Source organism: Telmatherina bonti, assembly GCF_933228915.1.
Source record: "Telmatherina bonti genome assembly, chromosome: 10".
Lineage (NCBI taxonomy): Eukaryota > Metazoa > Chordata > Actinopteri > Atheriniformes > Telmatherinidae > Telmatherina > Telmatherina bonti.
In genome coordinates this window covers 5,642,733-5,655,948 of record NC_136628.1, presented here as the reverse complement: position 1 = coordinate 5,655,948, position 13,216 = coordinate 5,642,733, and the positions used below count along the sequence as shown (strand labels likewise).

At 39.3% G+C, this 13,216-nt stretch overlaps 1 protein-coding gene across 1 annotated transcript in view; it reads left to right on the top strand.

The window, feature by feature from the left end:
- plekhb1 (pleckstrin homology domain containing B1) overlaps window positions 1-13,216 on the top strand; it is a gene marked incomplete at its 5' end in the record, with an annotated part of 33,607 nt that overhangs the window by 2,728 nt on the left and 17,663 nt on the right. The gene's annotated exons all lie outside the window — the stretch shown is intronic.

The following is a 13,216-nucleotide window of genomic DNA, read 5'->3' as shown; positions in this document are numbered from 1 at the left end:
GTATTTCAAAGAGAGAGAATTTATGGAGAGAATAAAAAAGAACTGCAGTGGTGATCCAAAGGCATCATCACAAACCAACAACATGATGTGATGCTGTTGCTGGCTGATGATGTTCTTTTTGTTTACCTCTGTCCCCCAAAGTCAACTCACATCTGTCCGTTTGACTCCAGTTATCCAAACAAATCCCAACAGTGTTGCCAGGCTGTGCCTAAGTCCATTAGAAACAGAAGATAAACTAATAAATTAAAAACAAAACAAAACAAAAAAAATTAATTTAAAATTAAAAAAGGTCATGGAAAAGAAGGTTTATTCTTTTTAAACTGGATCATATCAGGAAATAATCAAACAAAATCACAGAGTTCTTCCAGGTCTTGATCGTGAGGCAATTCATCATTCAGTGATGACAATACGAAGCAACAGTTTTGCTTAGTTTAATTTGTTTTTATGTTTTTTCTTGATGTTTTTTTTTTCATGATGTGTTAATGTCTTGTGTTTTGTTGTGAAGTGCTTTGTGATTTTTACCTTGAAAGGCACAATATAAATAAACCTTGACTTACTTATTGAAGTAGGGTAATGAAGTCTGGTTTACGGCTCTACAATCACCAGGATCTCAGTTAAATTTCTCATGCTGAATGTTCTGTTGTTGCCACTTGTCATTTATAAGACAAATTGTCGATCAGTGTCCCACAATACTCTGGTTTCTACGCCATCCAGCAGATAGTAAATTATGTGCTTTAGTTTAAATCAATTTACTCGCATTTATCGTTACCAATAAAATAACATGTACTCCCATATCATATCGCTGTGATAACAGATCATCACAAACACTACACACTCATTATCCACATGCGATTTCAACATTAGCTTTAGCGGCTAACTATTAGCATTGAAGCTAATTTACATGAAAAACAAAATAAAACAGCAGACAAACTAAATTTGGATAAGCAGCCAATTCCCACATTCTCGTGGGTTTTGTGACAAACATATGACACTTAAGTGTATGATACACAGCTTGCCTGCAAGTAACCCAGACATGTCTGTCTGGGTGCATTCATCCTCTAACTTGACCAGGCAGTTTACAGCATTTAAGCGTTCTCATTTTATGGAACCGTTCCGCTGATGGTAATGCATTGAAACAACGCTTGCATGTCGGTGCTGCCTATGGGGCTAGAAATACAGTTTTGAAAAATAAAATGTATTACAAAAAAACACTATGGAAGAGTATTAGGGCCACTGAAGAAAATAAAATTAAATTCTGAGAAAAGTCATAATTCTGACTTTAATCTCAGAATTCTGACTTTAATCTCAGATTTCTGACTTTTTTCTCAGAATTCTGAGATTTTTTCCAAAACCTAAAAGAATAATATATTAAGTCAGTGCCTTCTGCTAATAAATAACTGGATTTAGGGTCAGTGTTTCACTACAGGCGAGCAAGGGAGGTCTGAAAATGTATATTATTGATTTTCTTCAAGATGGGTGTCTCAGAGGACCAAATATTACAATGAGAGGAGCAAAAGGTGAGTAAAATAGATATTTACTGATACTGATTTACTGGTTTATAACTTCTGTACATTAAAAGTGTGGAGCGATCCAATTAAGCTAGCTGTCATTAGCTAAACATTAGCGAACGTAACATTAACCCTATATAGGGCACTCAATGAAATACCTTGAAATTAGAAATTTTAGCCTGAAATTGACCTCCATTCTGCTGTTACATTAACAAAAAAAAAAGTTTCATGCTTAATATGAAAGAAAACGAAGTGATCAAAAATAGTCACTTGCCCAATGGACTGCCCGTTACCCAAACCTGAATCCAATTAAGCACATCTGGGACATCATGTCAATGTCCAGGAGTTGGCAAATGCTTTAGTCCAGGTCTGGGAGGAGATCCATCAGGAGAACATCCGCCTCATCAGGAGCATGCCCAGGCGTTGTAGGGAGGTCATACAGGCACGCAGAGGCCACACACACTACTGAGCCTCATTTTGACTTGTTTACATCAAAGTTGTATCAGCCTGTAGTGTGTTTTCCCACTTTCATTTGGAGTAAAACTCCAAATCCAAACCTCCATAGGTTGATACATTTGATTTTCATTGATCATTTTTGTATGATTTTGTTTTCAGCACATTAAACTATGGTAAGAACAAAGAATTTAATAAAAATGTTTCATTCATGCAGATCTACGTGTTACTTTAATGTTCCCTTTATTTGTTTAAGCAATGTATATATACAGTATGTGTACATATATATATATATATATATGTAAATATATATATATATATATATATATATATATATATATATATGTAAATATATATATATATATATATATATATATATATATATATATATATATATATATATATATATACATGTACAATTTTACTATTGAAAAAGATTCAATTTTTAGGGTCATTTTGGTGATTTGCTATGCCACGCATTTTAACAAACTTGTCCTTGGGCTTTTAATACAAATGGCACCAAAATTGGTGTCAGTTGGGGCCTTAAAGTTTTATGTCTCGCTGTAAGGCACAAATTCATATCTGCACCAAAGTTACTAAATATGATGGCAGTCCCATCCTGAACACAACTGCATATCAATAATTGGATTTCAAATTAGCCCCACCCCTTAGAAACAGGAAGTGTCCCATTTTAAAAGAAAAGTCACTGCTTATATCTGACATGCAACATGCTCCACGGCTGGACTCGTGTGCTGGATGACTCCACAAACCGGGCTGGCAGGCAAAACGCGGATGCTGATGGTCTCTCCCGCAGACCCCATGGCGAACTTTCATCTGACTTGATGTCACAAAAAGAAAAAGAACGAATCCTCAGATTTACAGAGCAACACCTCGAAAGCCCCAATGTCATTACAATCGACCAACATACTGTGCAAGCTCTCAACGACCGACAACTTGTATGTAGTGCTCCTGACTCACCTGACTACGCACTTGTTCACTCCTTGTCCATGTCCGCTGACAGCATTCCGGATAGCTTTGCTGCTGACGAGCAGTTCGCTACCATTGTCCATCAGCTGAGCCCACTGGATATTGCCGACAAGCAAAGAGCCGACCCTGTTCTCAGACCCATCATAGCCCAGTTGGAGACTGGTGAATCACCTCCGCCCTGTTTGAGAAAACAGTTGCCTGAGTTGCCACTCCTGCTACGAGATCTGAATCGTTTGGAGCTCCGTAACAACATTCTCGTACGGAGGAGGCAGCTCGGCCCCCAGCTCCAATATCAACTGGTGCTTCCTCAAGAGTGTCGAGCTGAAGTGCTGTCGAGCTTACACGATCGGATGGGTCACATGGGCAGTGAGCGCACCTTGGACCTTGTAAGGACCAGATTCTTTTGGCCTAGGATGGCCAATGATGTACTGACCAAGGTGAGGACCTGCGAGAGGTGTGTCAAGCGCAAAGCACTACCCGAACGAGCTGCACGCTTGGTGAATATCCATACTTTACATCAGCTTGAACTAGTCTGTATGGACTTCTTGACATTGGAGCCAGACAAAAGCAAAATAAAAGACATCCTGGTCATAACAGACCACTTCACAAAATACGCTGTTGCCATACCTACCCCGAACCAAAAAGCAAAAACTGTTGCAAAATGTCTCTGGGAAAATTTCTTTGTGCATTATGGTATACCACAGAAACTCCACAGTGATCAGGGACCGGATTTCGAATCACGGACAATAAAAGAATTGTGTACGCTGGCAGGAATTCAAAAAATCAGAACCACTCCATACCACCCACGGGGCAACCCAGTTGCAAGATTCAACAGAACTCTATTGGACATGCTCGGTACACTGGCAGAACAAGAAAAATCTCACTGGAAAGACTTTGTCAAACCACTTGTACATGCGTATAATTGCACGCGAAACGACACCACCGGATTCTCACCTTATGAGCTCATGTTCGGTTGGCACCCACAACTCCCAGTCGATCTTGTTTTCGGCCTCCCATTGTCTCAGCCCAGCCATAACCACTCAGAGTATGTGCACAAGCTGAGGTCGCACTTGGAGAGGAGCTATCAGCTTGCATCCGAAAACGCTGAAAAATCAATGCAGAAGAACAAGACACGTTTTGACAAAAATGTGACTGCATCGGGTTTGGAAGTGGGAGATCGTGTTCTTGTCCGAAATGTCCGGTTGAGAGGGAAACACAAAATCACCGACAAATGGGAACCCAACATCTATGTGGTGATCAAGAAAGCTGCAAACTTACCCGTGTACACTGTCAGACCCGAGCATGCTGATAAACCAATAAGAACTCTCCACCGTGATCTGCTGCTGCCCTGTGGATACTTACCTGCCACTTCTCAAATCCAGCCTGAACCTGCCAAAAGACCAGTCACCCAAGCCGTACCTGAAACCGATCCAGAAAATGATTTGTCCGATGACGAAGTCCTACCAATAACCTGGTACGAACCACTTACCTCTGAACCAGTTCGATTTACCACCTCTGTGGACATTGCAACCCCACAGCTGGAAGCTGCTTCTACCATTCCAGAGCCACAACCAGCACTACCTCCTATGTTACCACTACACCAGAAATGGAGTCCACTGTTCTTTCCGCCGACCCTACAACAGAGGAACCAGAACCAGAACCTGAAACAGAGACAGAACCTGAACTTGCAGAGCCCTCAGAATCCTCAGAATCTGAGGCTGTAACATCTGAACCTGAAACTGACTTACCTGCTGAACCTACCTCTGAACACGATTCCTCTATCGAACAGTCTCCGAGCACCAACTTACCTGCAACTGAAACCAACTTACCTCCGGATCCGGATCCCGATGCCTCTACCTCCAATGGTGAACAGCCTCTAAGAAGCTCAACTCGAGCCAGACGAGCACCTCAAAGACTTCAATACCGCACACTGGGTCGTCCACTGCTGAACAGTATGCAGTCAATCTTTGACGGACTAGGCAAAGTTCTTTCACTTGCCATCCTGGGCGATGGGAGACCTCCTCGCACCTCTGGCCAGTCAAATGGTTGCCAGTCCAGCCCATGTACAGGGACGTACATGAGGTCAGGGGGGGACCCTGTAACCCATGTCTCCAAATAATCTGGGAGTTTTTCACCCGCCGCAATCACATGCCCTGCCACAAGTGGCGCTATCATAAAAATGGCTGCGGCCTCACTAACATCCTGTCACCATTGCCCTGCTCCACGGCTGGACTCGTGTGCTGGATGACTCCACAAACTCCGCCAGAACTCCCTGAAAACTAAACCAAAGCTTTTCAAACTCAATGGTGAGTTTATGCATCATGTCCTTAACTAAATCCTTTTGACTGATTTTGCCGAAAGTCGTTTAAAAAAGTTAAATTAATGGCGGAAGTTGCTTTCGGTTTTCCAGAAGTTTTCTGACAGCGTTTACACTTATTAAACTGTCTAAAACTAACTAATAACACTTAGAAGCCGACTATGAATTATATGTGCCTTTAGTATAAGGCCTAAACTATCCACCATATTGGTGTTATACCAATATCGCTTTCCGTTGATTATTTATTTATGTTTTAAAATGCGCTAGCAATGTGCTAACTAAAAGTTAACTGAGCAATAGAAATGAATGGGCCAGTGTTAGCCACTGCTACAACTGGTGCTATTAATGTTTTGATTTTTCTTTTGAATGAATGTTGCGCAACTGAATTATTTATTTATATTTATTTGTCATATGTTTACAAACTATTGAGAGCATTTATATTTGATATTTTGATAAGGTGATGAATACTGAAAAAATGTTACTGGTAACTGATATGATTTATGGGTTGATATTTATTGGGATTTTTTTTGTGACCTTCTTTTAGGTCAGGTTTTTACCACCCCCCCAGAATCCTCTTCAAGAGGTGGTGAGCTGGATTTGGTAGGACTTTTTAAAATTTTTTTTGTTTTGATGTCTTTTCTCCGAACTCCGGACACCTTTAGTTTTGATAAAATGAACTTTGCGGTTCCTCCAAGGATCGTAACTAAAAACTGAACTCTGCGTTTCCCTCAAGGATCGTAAATAAAACTGAACTTTTGCGTCTTCCTACCAGGATCGTAATAAGAAGACTGAACAAAAATCCAAAAGGGAAAAAATCCTTTTGGGTACAACTGAACTGAACTGGGAAAAAAAGCTTGAAAAAAGGTTTCTTGAAAGTGTTTTTTTTGTGTGTCTCATTTCTTGGTTGTCCTGTTTACAAATATAATTTAACTGTGCCTTATTTAGTTTTTTAATGCAATACAATTATCCTTAACTTTAATTTTCCTGCCTCCTGTCTTCATTCATTCACCACACAAGCTCCCATAGCGAATCTGGTCTTCTGTTCACCCATTCCATCCATTGCAATACTTAGTCCTAACACTCTTAATTTAATTTAAGCGTTACATACAGGTATACAAACAAGTTAAAAGACCAGGAGACACTTAAAACCGCGGCAGCAGGAAGCACAATTGAGTGACAGCAGCTGTCAACACCTATGTCTTTGATGGATAACGTTCGTAACGTTAACGTCCGTAACGTTAACGTCCGTAACGTTAACGTCCGTAACGGCAACGTCCGTAACGGTAATGTCCGTAACGTCAACGTCGGTGGTAACGTCCGTAACGGCAACGTCCGTAACGGCAACGTCCGTAACGTTAACGTCCGTAACGTTAACGTCCGTAATGGCAACGTCCGTAACGGTAACGTCCGTAATGGCAATGTCCGTAACGGTAACGTCCGTAACGGCAACGTCCGTAATGGTAACGTCCGTAACGGTAACGTCCGTAACGGTAACGTCCGTAACGGTAACGTCCGTAACGGTAACGTCCGTGGTAACATCCGTAACGGCAACGTCCGTAACGTTAACGTCCGTAATGGTAACATCAATAACAGTGACGCTCAGGGACATAAAAAAAATTAGACCAGGGTGGAAAAGTGGTGCGAATATGTCATCTTTATAAAAGTCAGCTGTGTTTGGAAGGTTTGGTTGAAATTATTTCCCAAATGGATATTTTATAAGCTTTTCCCTTGAAAAATGTAATGGTTGTTACATGAGCGGTTCCATAGATAAGCATCATAACAGCACATTCCAGCTACAAATAAGAAGATAAAAAAGTACAAATGATTGTACATATTGATAAAACAACCCTTCTTAATAAAAAGTGAGGTTAGATGATGTCTGTAGGTGATTTTGTTTTTGTCTTTCTGGCCTTTTAGAAAGACATACAGTTTTTACATTGAAAATAAACTGTCACATTAAGACGTCTCCTTGTCATCGTGAGGAAAAACATTTATTTGCATGACTATTATGATCAAAAGTATTTTTGTCTTAAAATATAGACCTTGATGATATATTTCAAATAGGTTTTATATTAAATATGGTTAGTTTTTTTTCATGGTTAGGTTGACATTTGCATGGAATTGCCCAGGTGTCAAACTCTGGTCCTCAAGGACAGTTGTCCCACAGGTTTTAGATGTTTCTCAGCTTCAACACACCTGACTGAGTCTTTTGGAGAAATTGAAAACACCCATTTAGATGCATTTGACTTGACTTAGGTGAATTGAAGCATGCAAACATTTAAAACCTGCAGGACAGCAGCCATTCACTCAACGTTTTAGTCTCAAAATTCATTCTGTTATGAACCAGCCAGATCCATGAAGTCATTAGGGTCAGGTTTACGTCGTAGTCCCAGTGGCAGCGCTAAGTTTCTGGAACAAACTTCCAGAAGGCTGCGAGTGAGTTGAAACTTTACTGCTTTAGATGAATGTTAAAACTTTTTTATTTACAAACCCAATTCTCACTAATTCTTCACTTCTTAACAACTTTTGTTTTGTACTTTGTCTTTTTTCTATTTAAACTTTTTATTTGTAAATTAAATATGATTAACATTGAAACTTGCTTTGACTTTTAAAGAAGTCATTTCCTCAGTTTTTCCTTCATGGCTCTTATGTGTTTCCGAAAAAATTTAATTTAATGATATTTCATAACCATGCAACTATAACAATCTAAACCATAGATCCTGAACTCTGATCTTTAAAGTGGAACTATTGTGTGGATTTCAGGCTAATTTATTTTTATTTCTGAGACCAGAAGGGCTGGGATTGATCGAGTTATTGTCACAAATGGCTTTATTTACTTCAGACCGACCCTCTCCGTAGGCTGTCAGATCAGCCTGCGGGCAAAACGAGTGGATTGAGACTCTTCCGCATTAAGCCCCGCCTCCCGCCACTGCACTACATCGGGAGCGCGCACCGCACCTGCTTTCACCGTCATTGTAACATCTCATAAACAGAAGGATTAGGCTCATATGACCTCAATAAAAAAACAAACTACAATGTCAACACATAGCATACAGTCCTACATGTTGGAACCTGAATCAGAGCCTGAAAACGAAGTGGAAAACAGCAACCCACAGCAACGAATGCAGCAGGATGTCTCTCTTTGGTAAACTCACCAGCCATCGTTGGAAATAACTTTATCCCACGTTTTCCACCCGCCTGATGTATTTGTACATGTCCTTGTTAACCAGTAGAAGGTAACCAATCACCAAACCTTATCCCCCGGGACGTCACAAGGATTTCCAAGTAGAAAAAACTCTCTAAAACGACACGTTTTTCGTTACCATGGAAATCGAACGGAGAGAGTGCTGGAACTCAAACTCAAACATGCGTTTAGGTGATAAAAAACAGTGCCGTTCACATGTCTGATGAGTATTCAACACTGTAACACTGTAGAAAGCTCAGAAAACTTGAAATACCATAATAGCACCCCTTTAAGGCCTGCGGTCCTGTAGGTTTTTCCCTGAAACAACACTCCAGAGAAACACTGATGTGCACAAATAAAGGGCTACAAATAATTTGGTAATTTGAACCAAAATCTGGATCATACCTCCCTATAATATCGTCTTGTCATTCATGCTGTTGATATGCCAGACATTTGTTTTTAGTATTGCATATTACTTAGTATGTACTTCTATGCTGACACAAACTGTTGACTTTATTTTTTTAATAAAATTTGATCATTTAGGAAATTACGTATGTACGAAATTACGAAGAATAAATTCCTGCATAACATTTTTTGGAAACCCTCTAATAGAGAAAGACAAAGTCGAGATTCGGTTGATTTTGGGCTAAAACTGAGTTGACTGCTCTCTCAATTCAAAGGTGATCTGGAAAATAAATTAAATGAAAACAAATGAACTGAAATTATATTTTATTAACATATATAAAACATGGATAAAGACATTTATGTCATAAAGATTTATAAAACATTTTTAAAATATTTATTGTATGCAAATACACTGACAGTGTCTTTAACGCCAAAGGCTAAATTATATACACAACTGAATGAACCCACTGAGCTAAATATACCCTATCAACACTGACTGAGCAGGTTGTTTAAACATATCAACAACATACTTTTCTAATATCCTGGAAGAGAATCAGGAAATGTGAAGCGGCTTTCTTTTTAATGTGAGAGGACCATGTGGCTGCTGCAAGTCATCTGGATCACAGATTGCTGTCACAAGGCTGAATGACAGAAAAAAAAAACACAGTTGTAAATTACAAGTTACACAACACATTCCAACACTGTTTGCATCAACAAAGTTCATTAAAACAAGAGCATTATATTAATTATTGTATATACATTAAAGTAGAGCTGTGAGATATCATCAGCGAACTGATTATCGGTCTATGTCAGCATTAAAATGCATCCTTGGCTTTTATTGGAATCAGTTTGTCCTTCTTTAGTGACATAACCTTCACACAACATGCAGGTATCATGCATTATACTTCTTCAGCGATGTCTCCTCTAACTCAAAATGATCAAATTTAAGAGATGTATCGTATATATTTTTGTTTGGCACAACCTGCTCCAAAACATTGGTATCAGTTGATGTCAGTTTCGGAAATTAAGAGTCAGACAAAATTGGTATTTCAGATATTAGTTAAGAAAAACTAGAAACAGCCACATAGGTTTTTTTCCTAAGTTGTGGAAGCATCTTAGATTTCCCCCTCTATTTCTCATAATTCTGAATTTTGACTTGCTGGTTGGAGACACCTGGGCTCGGAGGCTTCAACCTCAATCTGTGCGTGCTATTTTGTAGCAGAAATGTGCACATGTATTTTTATTCTTGTCAAACGTACACAGACACCATCAGAGATTACTTTACTGGCAAGCCCATGACGGATACTAATTGTGTTTTAGACGGGATCAAAAGAGCTTAAGAAAAAAAAAGACTTTACCTGTCACTGTTTACATCGTTCATTTTCAACAGTTCTTCAGTAGAGAGATGTTCAACCAGTGCCACACCAAAACAGTCTCCCAGGACGCTAACAACTCCACTGCAGCGATCGCTGGAAACACAGTGAACATGGTAAAACAGCTACTTTTTATGTGATGTTAAATGTGCAAGAAAGGAGGTTATGCTCACATCAGCCATTCTATCACCAGCAAGAGGGAAGCGTGATTTGCAGGAACCCCAATGATGGTCAAAATGAAGAGAGTGGTGGTTGTTCCTGTGGCCGGGATTCCTGCTTGTCCCACAGAGGCGACTGCCGCGGTCAGACTACACAGGGATGCCCGCTAGTTAATACTGAACTAGCAGGCATCTGCAAACCTGATCTAAACTCTCTGACTTCAGCTGGGTTTAACTTGTTAGTCAAACCAATGCTAATCCATATCAAATGAGTTAAAAAACAAAAATAAAAGTGGAACACACCCAATGGTGAATACCGTGCTCCTGTTTATGGGGATGCCGTTGAATTGAATGATGAAGACTGCGGCAGCCATTTCATAAAGGGCTGTTCCATCCATGTTGATAATGATCCCAAGAGGAAGCATGAACTGAGTGATACTTGGGTTAATGTTGAGGACTCGCTCGCAACACTGGTAAGTCTGTGAAGATGCGTCGCTTGGAGACACAAGGGAAGACATATTTTTGAACATCTCTACCATGTCCACATGCTTTATTATACACACACTAATGTATATAGTGCTGTGATCTTGTAAAGTTTAATCGAGATTAAGAGAACTCTTACGAGCGAGAGATGATCAGCGCCCTCAGTAAGGCAGGAAACACCCCTCTTACGACAACAAAGGGGTTTTTGTGGACCAATAACAGATAGATCAGAGGTAGAACTCTTGCTCCGTGGATGATAAGCCTGACAAAGAGCAAAACTTTCAGTGTGAAAGTTAGTTATACAAAATATATCAGTGACAAGCAGCTGTGGTCGCATGACCAGCATGTGTGTACAGAACGTACCCAATCAACACGGCTCCAACGAACTTTCCAAGGTTAATAGCCGTCTCCCAGTTGTTCCCAATCTCAATAACAAAGCTCGCCATCAGGAACATGACTCCAATTGGCAAATAGCTAAAAGGACACAAGTGACAGAAAAAATAAAGCAACATCTCAGTGCAAAGTACAGAAGATCAGCTGTGCTTTACTTTTATTGTTTTTTTTAGCTGTTATTGGGAGATAATGAGTTAATTGTCTCGTTACCTCGTGCGGAGGTAGACCGGTTTCTTGTGATAACAAGATGATTGTGGTGGGTTTAAAAGTAAGTGGTTGTTGTTACACCTGATAATCAAAACAAACCCTGTGACAGCTGGGGAGGAACTGCAGTCACGATGTTTGTCCACTACCAGTCAAAAGTTTGGACATCTGTTCTGATGTTTTACCAGGTATCTGTTGGAGCCATTTCTCCAGTGTGGGGGGACACGGCCCCCAGTGCTCCGATCATTATGGTCACTATGGGTACTACTGTTGCTTTCACCCCCCAGGCCTTCTCCAGTTCTTCTTTGAGGCCTTGGTATTTCTCCAGTTTCTCATGCTCCTTTTTCCTTGTAGTTCCATCATTGGGGATTGATACATCGATCACTACGTCTTTCGTCTGCTGCTTTATATATATATATATATATATATATATATATATATATATATATATATATATATATACATATATATATATATATATATATATATATATATATATATATATATATATATATACATATATATATATATATATATATATATATATATATATATATATATAAGCAACATTTTTTTCCATTTAAATGGATTTTAAGCAGTTATTTTAAATAATAGTAAAAGAGATTAATATTGTAAACTCCAACTCTGTTAATGTCTGGATAAATTCATTTAACTTTGAAACAGTAAAAAAAAGAAATAGTAAATAATGGATGGCCAAAACTGAACACACCCAAAATTAAAGTGTTATTTTCGCTAACAGCAGCAGCTTTTTATTTAAATTAGGAACCTACAACATGTTACGGTCATTTCAAGTTCATAATTGTTTTCATCCAGACTCTTCAATAATTGAAATTGATATCGGACAGTAAACCTGGACGAATTAAACATCATAAACTTCAGTCTGACAATGCAGCAGAGGCGATCACCTCCTCGTGATGCTCGTTTTGTCTAAATAAACTCACTGAAGGGCCTGAAACATCTCCAAATATAGCGCCAATGCTGCTAGGTTAGTAGCTGAAGTAGTGTGTGCATCAGTATAACTGGTGAACCAGGAAATTGTGCTCTGACAAAAAGGTTCTGCGATTAAACTTTTTTTTTTTTTTTAAACGCGTTAATTAATTAATCTTAATTAACTCATTAAAGTCGCACCCCTAACATATATATATACAAAATCAGTGTCACACACTTAATTTAGGTGTTGCCTTCACGTACAACATGATTTTCCCGACCACCATTTTGGTGAACAAGTTGACAGCTATGATGACATCCATCAAGACTTCAGCTTGTCCTCTTTCTTTCATGCTCAGAACAGTCATTCCCACAATGTTGAGCCCATCAATGTTTTGGCCCACCAGACGCACTTCTGTGTTCTCCTTTAAAAAAGAGGAAAACTTTGGTAGGAACAAAGGTCTGAGCAGCTCAGTGCTTTGTGCAATATCCTAACAAGCGGAAACGTTCTAAAAGGAGACAGAAAAACGCTGACCTCCATGTTATAGTCGCAGTCGTCTGCTTCAACTTTCCCCAGCAACCTCTGAGTCTTGTACTAATAGGAAAAGTAAAAAGAAATTATTAATATTTGATTTTCTTATCGGGTGATTCTCCAGTATGTTAAATCATACCTGTTCAAACGTGGCACGAAACACGTTGCGTGGGACCATGTTCCTACGAAGCATAAACAAAACATTGTAACACTTAGGAAAAGAGTAGACTGACCAAAACACACATCTGATCAGATCCAACAAGGCATCAAC